This window comes from Acomys russatus, chromosome X, assembly GCF_903995435.1.
Source record: "Acomys russatus chromosome X, mAcoRus1.1, whole genome shotgun sequence".
Classification (NCBI taxonomy): Eukaryota; Metazoa; Chordata; class Mammalia; order Rodentia; family Muridae; genus Acomys; species Acomys russatus.
Window position 1 is genome coordinate 97,230,077 of NC_067169.1, and position 13,484 is coordinate 97,243,560.

At 44.6% G+C, this 13,484-nt stretch overlaps 1 pseudogene; it reads right to left on the reverse strand.

The window, feature by feature from the left end:
* Positions 1-353: 353 nt before the first annotated feature.
* Positions 354-11,976, reverse strand: LOC127185428 (protein phosphatase inhibitor 2-like; annotated as a pseudogene).
* Positions 11,977-13,484: the final 1,508 nt, after the last annotated feature.

Consider the following 13,484-nt stretch of genomic DNA (forward strand, 5'->3'; position numbering starts at 1 on the left):
TTTTTGATTAAAAGAAGAAAAAAATCAAACAACCTTCTCACAAACTTTTATAAGAGAACAAGAAGTACTGTATTAGCTGGAGGTGGTGGCACACACCTTTAATCCCAGCACTTGGGAGGCAGAGGCTGGAGGATAGCTATGAGTTCGAGGCCAGCCTGGTCTTCAAAGTGAGTCCAGGACAGCCAAGGCTACACAGAGAGACCTTGTCTCGAAAAACCAAGCAGAGAGAGAGAGAGAAAGAGGGAGGGAGGGAGGGAGAGAGAGAGAAGAAGAAGAAGAAGAAGAAGAAGAAGAAGAAGAAGAAGAAGAAGAAGAAGAAGAAGAAGAGACGTAGTGTATTATAGTAACAAGGTTTATATTTGACAAATGACTGCAGTGTTGAACACATTTCTGCACTTTGGGATTTGTTTACCATTGGTCACTTGTAGGTCCTTGATTGACTCTCCAATAGTCATGCTGTCTCCATCTGCATCCTCTGACATTTTTTTCATCTTCCTTTTCATTGTGTATATCTATCGAAATGAACTGTTTAGGTAATTTAGTATTCAGCCCTTCGTCATAGTGAGGCTTTCTTGTCACTTCAAACTGTTTCTTCTTTTCTGGTTCTTCAGGTGAGAGGTCAGTATCTTCCTCTCCACTGATTTCTTGTTCCCGAATCTGATACTTTCAGCCTCCTATTCTCTTCAGCAGCAGCTCGTTTCTTAGCTAAGGTAGCTGGCACCATGAGATCATTGGCTTCGGAATCACTATAGGTATCTTCATCATCCCCTATCATCATATTATGGTAAGAGATGTTTGGTTCATCAGTTTTCATCAAACCATTGTCCTTGTTAGCCAGAAATACATTGCCAGGATATCCCCTTCATCCCACGCATGGGATATTGTCCTTAGCCCTTCTCCTGGGTCTATTCTGCCCAGGCCACCCCCCAGGAAGACACAGGCCTCTTCTTCTTCAGGAATCCCTTAATGGATCTATACATGGCCATCAAAGTCACCATTGCTCGTTACTCCAGCTTTCCATGTCTCCGAGTGCCTGCTGGCATGGGCCCTGAAGGCAAAGGGATAGCTGCTGCTGAGACCCTCCAGCCAACTACAGAGCAGGCTCACAGGGCTCAAGCAAAATCCATCTGTTGTCCTGGAAACCACTATAAGTGCCACCTCTGAACACAATGACCTCACGTCCACAGAGAAGGCCAACCTAGTGACCCAGGGTGAGAGTGACATGGACACTGAAGCCCTCTTTATTAATTCTTTAGATGAAATCCTGGAGTCTGGTACAAAGGCACATTCTAGTCATTGTAGCAGGCTAGAGGTGGAGTCAGGGGGATGGGAACTGCAACGTCCTCCTCAGTTTGTGACACTCTGTCTCGAATAAAACAAAATGAAATGAAAAGTTCAGTCATTTAAAAAAATGAATCTCAAAAAAAAAGTTAAAAACCATTTCTTTTTTAAAATTATTTTTTATTGAAAAATAAAATCATGTTACCTCTCCATTGCTATCCCATCTCGTTCATCCTCCCATTCCTCCCTCCTTCCTGCTTTCACCCCATTCCCCTTCCCTATGACTGTGACTGATGGGGACCTCCTTCCCTTGAATTTGATGCTAGGGTATCAAGTTTCTTCTTGGTAGTCTGCAATCCTTCCTCTTAAAAACCACTTCTTATAGCTGGGTGCTGTAGCACACACCTATAATCCCAGCACTTGGGAGGCAGAAGTAAGCATATCTCTGTGAGTTCTAGGCCAGCCTGATCTACAAAGAGAGTTGAGGAAAGCCAAGGCTACACAGAGAAACCCTGTCTTGAAAAACAAACAAATAAACAAACAAATAAAAACCCACCATGATCAACAACAAAAACCCTTCTTGTACTAGGGGAAAGTCACAGCCTGTTTCCTGATCTCTAGCATTTTTCAGGAGACACCACTAGTAGGGACTACATCATGATACATCACTTCCAATGTTGTGACCAACACACACACCCAGATAAAGCATTTCCTATATAGACTAGAGTTTTGGGGCAACCTTTAGATAGACATATAAACACCTTCCTTCAAATATTCCTCATGCCCTCACTAGTAGACAAGCTTCATTGAGACCAGCATATGACCACCCCCTCTCTCAATACATATGATACTGGCTGCAAGTGTGACCACATACCCATGGCTAACTCAGTCCATAGTATGTAACTAGGCAAAACATAATGTGTTCCCAAACAATTCTGGGAAGCACACAGGCCCTAGCTGAGAACCTCACAGAATGGTATCAGTACAGCTTCTGGCCTTTGTGAATATACCAATTAGCATGTCCAAGTCAGAGCTGACACAAAATCCCTATGGTGTTTGCCTTCCCAGATGAGGCTTAAGACATGCCACCTAGGGCCTGGAGACATGGCTCAGCAATTAAGAGCACTGACTGCTCTTCTAGAGGTCTTAAGTTCAATTCCCAGCAACCATATGGTGGCTCACAACCATCTGTAATGTGAACTGATGCCTTCTTCTAGCCTGCACATAGTACACTCGTATACATAAAATACATAAATTAATCTATAAAAAAAGACATGCCACCTCAAGGGTTAAATGGAACATGCACTGGTCCCAAGACCACACACTGCTGGGCTATCATTCCTCAGAGCAAGGCCTCCTGAGCTGCCTCTGCCCTGACACTGTCAGGCTTTCCAAATGTCCCTTTATGCACAGACTATCTGGATCTGGTTTTGTTGTTGTTGTTGTTTTTAAACAAGGTCTCACTCTGTAGCCCAGGATGGCCCAAAATTCCTGATCCTTCCCCTTCAGCCTTCCTAATTTTGGGGCTACAGGCTGGTGTCATCAGGCCTGGCTTATCCTGATGTTTGAAATGGAGAGAGAGAGAGAGAGAGAGAGAGAGAGAGAGAGAGAGAGAGAGAGAGATGGGGGGGTTGCAGGGGTGGGGGGACACAACACTGGCTGCACTGCTCTGGGCATTCAGAAGCCATCACTTGACCTGGAATTGGAGGGCCATTACAAGCATGTGAGCTGCAGTCAACTGTGCTTCTCTCCAGCCTCCTGGGCATCCTGGCTCCTCAAGCCTGCCAAATTACCCTCCTTAACAGCAGGACTCAAGAGCCCTCTGGGCCTCTCATGATGGCTAAGTCTGCACCCAAGCACCAAGCCAATTCAACTCACACTGACTCTTCCCTCTTGGAATTAGTGGACGGGCCCTTGATGCCTGCCACTTGCTGGAACAGTCCTGGTTTCACAGCCCCTCTTGCCTCCTCCCTCCTGAGCCCTTGCACAGCGGTGTACCGGCCTGTGTGTGCTCTCCTGCCTGTTGGTGGGAGATCAGGAACTGCCTGTGCAGGTCACAGCTACCCACTCCCCTTTGGGTCTTCCAAACACAGAGCAGGCCTCTGGCTGGGGAGGAGGCCAGTTCTGTGTAGCCCTGCCCTGGGGGACTTAGGGGTGAGTGACAGGGGGCTCCTGTCCAGAACAAAGTAAGGTGGGGGTACGCAGGATCAACACCTTGCCACACTGTGACAGAGAGGAAACACCAGGTTATTCTTGGGTGAAGGTGGGGGTGGGTCACACTCAGGCCACAGAAGTTGTGTGAACTAGGGAGCTTTGGAGAACACAGTGGCCAGCCCAGAGGACAGCATCCATGGGGGACCAAGATTGATGTAATAATCTGCTTAGTATACATGGAGCCCCGAGTGGGAGGCTGTCTCCTCCTCTCTCTGCATTGGGTCAAATGGAGTCCTTGTCTTACTCCTGACCATAGAGCCATAGGATGGATACAGCAATCCACCTAGGCATGTGTGGCTCCTTGTATTTTGAGCTTGCACAGAAACATGGGCCCAGCACCGCGTGAAGTCTCCACCCCTCCCCCAAATTTTTCCCTTAGATTGCTTGCCATTTCAGAATACTGAACCCCACCCCACCCTTAAACTGTTTCATTGGGATATGTGCCATGGCCTCAGAACAATGCCTACTTTGCTTTCCAGTCTTTTTTTTTTTTTTAATCAGGTATTCTGGTTTCTCACTTGCCTCAGTAATTAAAAGTATTTATGTTACAGATTTTTGGTGTTCACATTTAGAAGTAAACTTCCAGCTTTTATATATGTGGGTTCTAGATACCTATCTATCCATCGACATAGAGATATAGTTTAACTTGACTGTGTTTTATTTATATTGTGTGTACGTGTATAGGCATGCATCACGAAGCACACACAAGGCAAAGAACAACCTGCAGGAGTGGGTCCTCTCCTTCCACCAAATTGGTCTGAGGAATTGAATTCCATTAGTTAGAATTGGCACAAATGCTTCTACCCACTGAGCCATCTTTTCTATTCGTTTAATTTCTATTAAAGTTTTCCTCTCCTGAACCATCTTGCCAGGCCTAGATATTGTTTTTTTTTCAACATTTGTATTAGCATATATTAATTGTATCAAATGATATGTTTCATTGTAATGCTTTCATATAGTTAATTAATGTAATTTCATCATATGTACCCCATATTCAATCTCTTGTTCCCTCCTCCAACCCCTAGTACTGAGAAATCAACCTAGGGCTTTCTGTAAGCTAAGGGAAGCTCACTAATAGAGAGCTGCATTCCAGGACTTCTTTCTACCTTTCATTTTGAGACAAGCTCTCACTAAGTTTCCAAGTCTGGCCCTGAATTTGTAATCCTCCTGTCTCTGTCTCTTGAGTAGCTGGGGTTAAAAGCCTGTATCATCCAAAGTAGCTTCCTTCCTTCTTACTTACAGTCATAGACTACCCTACAAACCCTATCCTTGATTTTGCTTCATAACATATTAACACACACATACATGCATGCCCATGTAGGTCAGAAGAGGACATTGGATCCCATGCAACTGAAATTACAGATGGGGTGAACCACTATGTGGGTGATGGGAATCAAAACTCAGTCCTCTGCAAGAGCAGCAAGTTCTCTTAACTGCTGGGCCATCTCTCCAACCCGAAAATATTCCCTTTTGTCTATTTGTGGGAGAACAGAGCCTCATGTAGGCCAAACTGGCCTAAATCTCAGTAGGTATTCAAGGCTGGCCTGGGCCCCCTATCTCCACCTTCCAAGGGCCTATTTCAGGCATATGCCTCTACTTATGGTCAAAACTGGGCCTTCTACTTTCCTAAATTCCTTCGTCCAATTCTCCTTCTCGCCCATCAACTGTCCTCATCTCTCTTTTCTTTTCCTATGTACCATTTTATGAAAGAGACTTGATCATACTGCCTAGACTCTGTACAAAGTTAGACTTTCAAGACTCTGTAATGGATCATGATGGACGATCCTCAAAGACCTATCCAGGAAGGAACCTTTGGGACTAAAGCAATCTGGCTGGAAACTAGTTTGCCTGCATCCATGCTTCTCTTAAAAGTGGCTATTTAATCCATGTGATGGAACTCAAATGCTTTACATGAGCTTTTGCAGCTTGTAGGCTTCTGCTTTTCAGCTCTCTGCTGCTGTCTGTTCACTTATCTCTGGCTAGTGCCAGAGTCCACCACACCTATTCCACCCATATCACAATCTCAGTTATGAACCTTTGTAAGTTGCCTTGACTACAGCCGTGCCCATCCAGGACTTTGACTTCTCCACAAGGTCTGTTCTTAGTGTTTGTAACCCATATTGATCTGTAATTCAAGATGGCCTCAACGTCTCCATCTCCCTGCCTCAGCCTCTTAAGTGCTGGGATTACAGGTGTGTGCCACTCAGACATGGCATGCTTGGTCACTTCTGTCTTTTTCAGACACATGTTATGCTAACTGATTCATGTCTACTATGTTATTTGCTGAGTACTACATCCTTATAGGGACAAATTAGCCCTTCACTTTCAGCCAGCAATTGCATCTCTCCTCCTACAGGGGAAGAACAAGGCCAACCAACACAAGCTGCTTCACGTTCACTCTTATCTACTTAGAGATTGCTATAGGCTTTCAATTACTTGCTTTTCTCTTACTGCAGTTATGTAAAAACATCAAATGGGCAGAATCAGAAACAGACAAGAGGGGGGAGGGAGGGAGAGAGGGAGAGGGAAGGAGAGAGAGAAAGAGAGAGAGAAAGAGGGAGAGAGAGAGAGAGAGAGAGAGAGAGAGAGAGAGAGAGAGAGAGAGAGAGAGAGAGAGAACAACTGAAGTTCTGAAGATCAGAACTACATGGAATCTCTAAGAATGACAAGAGATGCCTAAAGTCCTAGAGCGATGGCTCAGTGGTTAGAACACTTCTTGCTCCTGCAGAGGACCTGGGTTCAGTTTCTATCACACACATGGTGGCTCACAACCACCTGTTACTCCAATTCCAGAGGATCTGATGCATTCTTCTGACCTCTGATGGCAAAAGACATATTTTGTGCTGCACATTCATACATACATATATACATACATACATACATACAAACAGGCAAAACACTCATATGCATAAAATAAACCTTTAAATAAAGAAATTTGTTAAAAAGAGATGTCTGAGAGGGTGTGGATGTGTCTCAGTGGTAGAACATTTGCTGTCTTAGTTTCTTTCCATTGTGACAAGCACCATGACCAAAAGCAACTTGGGGAGTAAAGGACTTGTTTAAAGTTCATCAATAAGAGAAATCAGGGCGAGCTCAGCAGAGTTGTCTTCTAAGAGTGGTTCCAAACTGATGCTGAGACTCACAGCCGAACATTGGGCAATGCGTAGGGAGCTTTGTGGAAAAGTGGGTGGAAGGATAAAAGGACTTTGAGGGGACAAGAGGTCCATGAGACCAACAGAGCCAACTAACCAGGGCCCAGGGGGGCTTGTGGACTCTGAAGCACCAACCAAGGACCTTCCATAAACTAGAGCTAGGCCCCCTACACAGATATAGCCCATGGGCAACTCAGGCTTCATGTGGGTTCCCGAGTAAGGGAGTGGGAGATGTCTCTGAAATAGACTCTGATGCCAGCTTTTTGACCACTTTCTCCTGGCAGGACTGCCTTGCAAGGCCATAGAGGAAAAAGGAGGAGCTAAGTCCTGATGTAACTTGATGAGAAGGGGTAGATGGGAAGGGAAGATCCCCTTTTCTGAGGAATAGGGGAGGGGAAAGGAGAGAGGGAGAGAGGGAGGACTGGGAGGAGACGAGAGATGAGGCTATGACCAAGGTATAAAATGAATATAAATAAATAAATACATAAATACATAAATAAATAAGGAAGAGGTCAGGGCAGGAACTCAAGGCAGGAACTTGGAAGCAGGAACTATACCAGAGACCATGGAGAAATGCTGCTTACTAGCTTACTCGTCAAAGCTTGCTCAATTTGTTTTCTTAAACACTCCAGGCTCACAGTAGGACTGGCCCCTCCACAGCAATCATTATTCATGAAAATGCCCCCAAGGACTTGCCTGCAGGCCAATCATATGGATGCATTTTCTGAACTGAAGTTTCCCTCTTGCCAAATCACTCCTGTAAAGTTAACCAAAACAAACAAACAAAACAAAACCACCACTACCAAGAACAAAAATCCTACCCAGAACACTTGTCTAGCATGTGTGAAGCTCTGGTTTATGTTTCTAGAAAACACTCACATATGCACCATGCACACATGCATATACATGTTTACAAGAAGGGACATGAGAGACAGAAACATATATAAAAGAAAACACCAACAAACTTCCAAGAAAGTTCATAGAGGTGTCATCCAAAAACATGCTGAGCAGGGCTAAGGATGTACCTCAGTTTGCAGAGTGCACTAAAGCCCTGGAATGGATCCCTAGCATCACATACGTGGGCATGTGGAGACACCTGCCTGTTATCTCAGCACTTTGAAAGTGGAGGTTGAAGGTGAAGTTGAAGGTCATCCTTGGCTACATGGGGAGTTCGAGGCCAGCCCTGGGCATATGAGGCTGGGATTCAAAAAGAGAGTGAGATAGATAGATGTGGGGGGAGGGGGGCGGAGAGGAGAGGAAAGTGAGACTAAAATCAAAAGTAGTCCTTGTAAAGGGCAGGGGGGGCAGTGTTCAAATGCTTCCCGAGCATGCATGGAGTCATGGGTTCCACCTCTAGCATGCACACACGTACCTTTAAATTGTCACAGTTCAAAGTTTAGCTTAACTGACGGCAGGCAGACATCCTCCTTTCTAGGGCATGAACGTTTTTAACCTTCTAGCCTTTTAAAGGTACTCCTCCCTTGCTAGGCTCCATCACATCACTTGCTAGGCCAATGTTAATCACAATAATGACATGGAGTTTATCTGTGCCACTGCAACTTGTGCAGGGAGGGATGCAGACTTCCCCCTGATGAGTCAAAATGCTGACTTCAAATGTCTAGCCCCAGTGGTAGCCAAGGGCTTCAGCTTTGAGGAAAACTAATAACCACTTTCTTTTTAGACATCTCATATGGCTGGTCCTGGCTCTCCAATCTCTTCACCTTTGTATACTCAATGCTTCCTCCCTGACCCCAACCCTCACTTCATATCTCCTTTTTTTTTTTTTTTTTTTTTGAGACAGGGTTTCCCTGTGTACTCTTGGCTGTCCTGGACTCAGTTTTTAGCCCAGGCTGGCCTCGAACTCACAGAGATGCACCTGCCTCTGTCTCCCCGAGTGTTCATATTAAAGACATGCACCACCATCCCTGGCCTCTGTGCCACTTTCTAGCCCCAAATAAAAGGTATCATTTCTCCTGTACCTTCTTCCAGTGGAAGATTCTCATTTCCTTATGCTCTATACATCAAGGAGCCATATCAGAGGGGAAGCTGGCATTCCCCTACTTTACTACTGCTTCTACTATGCAATAATACTGACAGCATTGCTTCTGAGTTTCCTGCTGCCTATCATCTTGTGCCTCATTGAAACTGTCAGACAGCAGACTGGCCAGCCTGGCACTGAACATGTCACCAGTCTCACAGTGTTCCTAGCCAGGATATTGGGCATGCATATACATGGAATTCACTCTGGAGATGAATGAGGCTGGCCTTCAGCTCATTAAGATCCACCTGCCTCTGCCTCCTAAAGTGTTCTGGGATTAAAGGCGTGCACCACAGGCCCATTTAGTTTTTAAGTAATGATTTCTATTGTATATGTATGTGCAGGATCTGGGCTGGGCATGTGTGCTTGTGGAGGTCTGAGAACAACTTTGTGCTGTTAATTCTCCCCTTTTCATCTTCTCGTGGGCTCTAGAGATGAAAGGTAGGCCACCAGGCTCATCGCTCACATGTTACCCACTGAGCCTTGTCACTGGCCTTGCTTGACTGCAGTCCTTCATCACTAAAAATCCATCTTGAGAACCCATTCAGGTGAGACAACCTAAAGTTGCAGCAACAGAGCAGCATTAGATGACATAACCTCTCTGCTTTTGTGCTGGGTTTTTACCCCACACCAAGTGTAGTAAATAAATAATCAACTGGGCCATGATCCCAGCGCTATGGGAAGCAGAGCCAGGTGGATCTCTGTTAGTTCAAAGCCAGCCTGGTCTATAAAGTGAGTTTATACAAGACAACTCTGTCTCTAAAAGCCAAAAAATATATTTTTTTAATGCATTAGAGGTTAACAGCACTGGCCATTCTTTCAGAGGTCCTGAGTTCAATTCCTAGCAACCACACGGTGGCTCACAACCATTTATAATGAGATCTGGTGTCCTCTTTAAAACAAACAAATTAAACCAAAAAAATTGGATTTGCGGACGAAAATTTCACTCTGTAGCCCAGCCTGTCCTGAGACTGTCTCTGTTAGCCAAGGCTGGTCTCGAGCTTGCAGTGACCCTCCCACTTCAGCTCCTCGCATGACAGGATTACAGGCACATGCCACTACTCACAGCTAATATGATGCTGGGCCTCAAACCTGGGGCTTTGAGCACACCAGGCCAGCATTCTAGCAATTGAGCTATAGACTCTCAGATCCTTAGATTATTTTAACAGTTTAATATAAATCACTCGCATGTCAAGGTGTAATGGTGACACCCACTGAAAGATATTGGTTTGGGGGTTTGGTTTGGTTTTAGAGACAAGAGTATCGCTCTGTAGTCCAGGATAGTCTGGATTTCAAGGCAGCTCTTCTGTTTCTGCCTTACAGGACCGAGCCACCATACCTCACTAAGATTGCTATTAATGTATTTTTATCTGATTTTTTTTCCTTTGGTTTTTATTTTCTTATTTTTTGGTTTTCTGAGGCATGGTCTCATATAGCTCAAGCTGGTCTTGAACTCCTTATGTAGCCTAGGATGACCTAGAACTCCTGATCCTGCCTCTACCTTCCAAGTGCTGAGATTACAGGTGTGCATCACCACACCCAGTTTCTGCTGTGCTGGGTATTGAACCCAGGCTTTATGCATGGCAGGCAAGAATTCTACCACCAGAGCTACATTTCCAGCACTCTCTGTTATTCTTTTTCAAAAAAGGTCTCACACTCCAGCCCAGGTTTCCCTTGAACGCTCAGCACTGCTTCTGTCTCAGCCCCCTGAGTGCTAGGATTATAGGTGTGAGCCAGCATGTATGGCTTGTTGTGACATTTAAATGAGATAATCCCTTTAAGCAAATAGCTCACATTAGATGGTCAGTAAGTGATAAAAGTAGGAGGCCCCAGTGAACTTTTCTGCACCTCCCACATCTGACCACCAGGTGGCAGCCTTCCACAACTAAACCCTTCTAGACCACGGTGGCCTAGGCGATGTTCCTGTCCAGCACAGGGGCAAAGTACAAGGATGCAATTATTGGCCCCTCATCTGCTCCTGCTCCCAGCTATTTTGGTGCAGAAATTTCACAGCACTGTTTCTGAGTGAGGGCTCTCCTGTCTGAAAAGTAAGGCCAACTTCAAGCCTTCTGACTGTAGGCATAATTTGGAACCAAGAAAGATAAGGTTAGGAAGCAGAAAGAACATTCAACGTGGACATGCAAAATCAAGCTGGAAAGGAAAAGCCAAGGGGAGAGTGAAATACACAGAAGAAAGAATACACTGTAAGAGAATGAAAGATAAAGCTTTTTTTACCCAGGCACTTCTCATACCCAAAGCTTTACTGCAGCCCTTTCATTAAAGCCACCAGCAACCTGAAACCCTCACCTCCTGGCCTCTGGCCACACATTAAATCCCTTTTTCATCTCTTTAATCACACTGATTCTCTAGCTGACAGTTTCTCAGATCTGTTTCAGAGAGGAGAATTAGAGTTCCTAGCAAAAAAGGAAGGAAGTCATCATTCTTCCTGAGTCCTGTAATTTCTGCCTTGCATCTGAGCTGCCATGTTTTTCTAAATCTCCAATTCGTCCCATTAGAAACTATAGCTCCATTTTTGGAAAGACATCTTTTTCATTCTTACAACAGCTTCTTTGACTTTGCAGGTAACCAAACTGCATATTTGATTTCCCAAGTGCCTAGTATTTTTTCAACTTTGGCACACAATTTTTTGTTCAGGCTTCCAACAGGTTATTTTTTTTAAATAATCCACATGTATCCTGTGAGTTATTGACTTTGTGAATGCTAGACTTAATTTTTCCTAACGTCTTATAACGTGCAGCATACCCAAAACGGCACAGGTCTTGTTCAGATAGTATCCTAAAGAGGACCTATTGACTTAGTCTGCTCAATCTGGACAGAAACATGGCTGTAGCCATTGGTAACACCCAACCACTTTTGAAGAGCTCTTTCCTTCACAAAGAAAAGATCTCTCCTTGACATTTTCTTTTGGTGCTGAGAATGGAATGCCCAGGTTTTTCACATACAGAGCACAGGATGCTACCACTCAGCTACACACACCCCAGCCTAAAACCTTCTAAGAAAACAAAGGGGACTGACTGAGGAAAAGGAACCTATCATCTAGGAAGGATGATATTAACAACAATGAAATCATCAGAATTCAAAGGCCAAAGTTGTAAACTTACCAATAATTCCCTCTTGACAAGATGTGGCGGAAGGAAGCGAATCAATTTCTAGAACAGCGTAAAGAACTAATAGCCAGTTGCCTGAAAAGAAGATCTTGTACTTTCTGCAGATCATGAACAACTGAGAAAGGTCTGCATCCTTCCATCCAGCCAAGACTTCTGCTGCCATTACTATCTACTGCCAATAAAGAAATGAGCTTGTTGTGGGCATAGCTTTAAAGAAGACATTTGTACCATCCCCTCTAAGGCTCAGTGAGCATTATAGAAAAGGGGACAGGAAGGTTGTAATAGCTGGAAGATAAGGTGAAAGGGTACGGAATGCCATTCTCTAGGCTCCAATACAACTATTGCAGTTACTGACACACAGCTTAGTTGCCTGTACTGGGTTCAGACAAGACAAGCCCTATCAGTAAGTCAAGGAAAGGGAGAGGCTCACAGGACCTGACTCTTTACCCCTGAAATACTGGCTATTGAAAAGACTCTGGAAGAAGGGGAGCCAGCATCTTTAGTTACTTTAGCTACTGCTGAGTCCATCAGGCTTCAAGAGATACCTCAAATCCATGGTCGCACAAAAAGCCCTAGCTAATCCTAGTGCATGACAAAACAAACAGCCATGAATGCGCCAGAGAACTTCTGTGGGAAGATAGGAAGGTGAGAGATAAGACCGGTCAATATACATTGAGTACATGTGTACACAATCGTAAGCATTCATCTCAAAACTACCTTTGAAACTATCTTAAAAATTAACTTCTAAAAAGGCATTTAGCCACCGAGCAGTGGTGGAGAATGCCTTTAATCCCAGAACGCGGGATCTCTGTGAATTCAAGGCCAGTCTGGTCTACAAAGCAAGTCCAGAACAGCCAAGGCTATACAGAGAAACCCTGTTTCAAAAAAACGAAACAAAACGAAAAATGTATTTAGCCTCTTTTATATGTATAAGTGTGTGCCTGCACATATGCGTGTGTGCCACATGTGCTCCTGGGGCCTGCAGAGACCAGAGGAGGGCATCCTTTTCTGGATGAACTTACAGATGGTTGTGAACCACCATGTGTGTGCTAGGAACAGAACTCAAGACAGCGAGCCATCTCTCCAGCCCAGAAATGTCATTAATAATGATAAAAAGAAATAGCCTTGTCCCCTAAGAGAACGGCATGAGTCAGTTTTGTTGTTGTTGTTGTTTTGTCTCCCAGATTCTAATGAGAAATGACCCTGTCTCTGCAGAATACAAAACTGCTTTCATGTACAACACGTACATTCATAAAATGAGTTTTATGTGACTACAAAGTACAAACTTGTGTAAATGGATATTCCACAGAATGTAAAGTCACGGAATATGAGCGCTCCAAAGGTAGCCTAAAATGGCATCTTACAAAGAAGTAGGCTTCACAGCTCATGCTCTAATCACCTGACCCCTCCCCTTCAGTGTAGTTCTTTCTTTCTCTTTCTCTTTCTTCCTTCTCTTTTTTTTTGGGGGGGGGGGTTCAGCACAGGGTTTCTCTCTGTAGCCTTGGCTGTCCTGGACTCACTTTGTAGACGAGGCTGGCCTCAAACTCACAGAGATCCACCTGCCTCTGCCTCCCAAGTGCTGGGATAATAGCCGTGTGCCACCATGCCTGGCCCATTGTAGTACTCTTTAGGATGGTGGACGGCGGTCATAGGGTGATGGCATTGTGTTGA